This window comes from Pygoscelis adeliae, unplaced genomic scaffold, assembly GCF_000699105.1.
Source record: "Pygoscelis adeliae isolate BGI_AS28 unplaced genomic scaffold, ASM69910v1 Scaffold24, whole genome shotgun sequence".
Lineage (NCBI taxonomy): Eukaryota > Metazoa > Chordata > Aves > Sphenisciformes > Spheniscidae > Pygoscelis > Pygoscelis adeliae.
This window is the reverse complement of record NW_008824806.1, coordinates 5832224-5832539: the sequence shown is the minus strand read 5'-3', so window position 1 is coordinate 5832539 and position 316 is coordinate 5832224.

Below are 316 nucleotides of genomic sequence, written 5' to 3'. Positions count from 1 at the left end.
GCAGGGCATAAGCAATCCAGGAGGTTCCTGGAATGCGTCGATGATAACTTCCTTCTCCAAGTGGTAGAGGAGCCAACGAGGAGAGGTGCTATGCTGGACCTTATTCTCATTCTCACCAACAAGGAGGGGCGGGTGGGGAACGTGAAGCTCAAGGGCAGCCTGGGCTGCAGTGACCACGAAATGGTGGAGTTCAAGATCCTTAGGGCACCGAGGAGGGCGCACAGCAAGCTCACTACCCTGGATTTCAGGAGAGCAGACTTTGGCCTCTTCAGGGATCTGCTTGGTAGAGTGCCACGGGACAAAGCCCTGGAGGGAA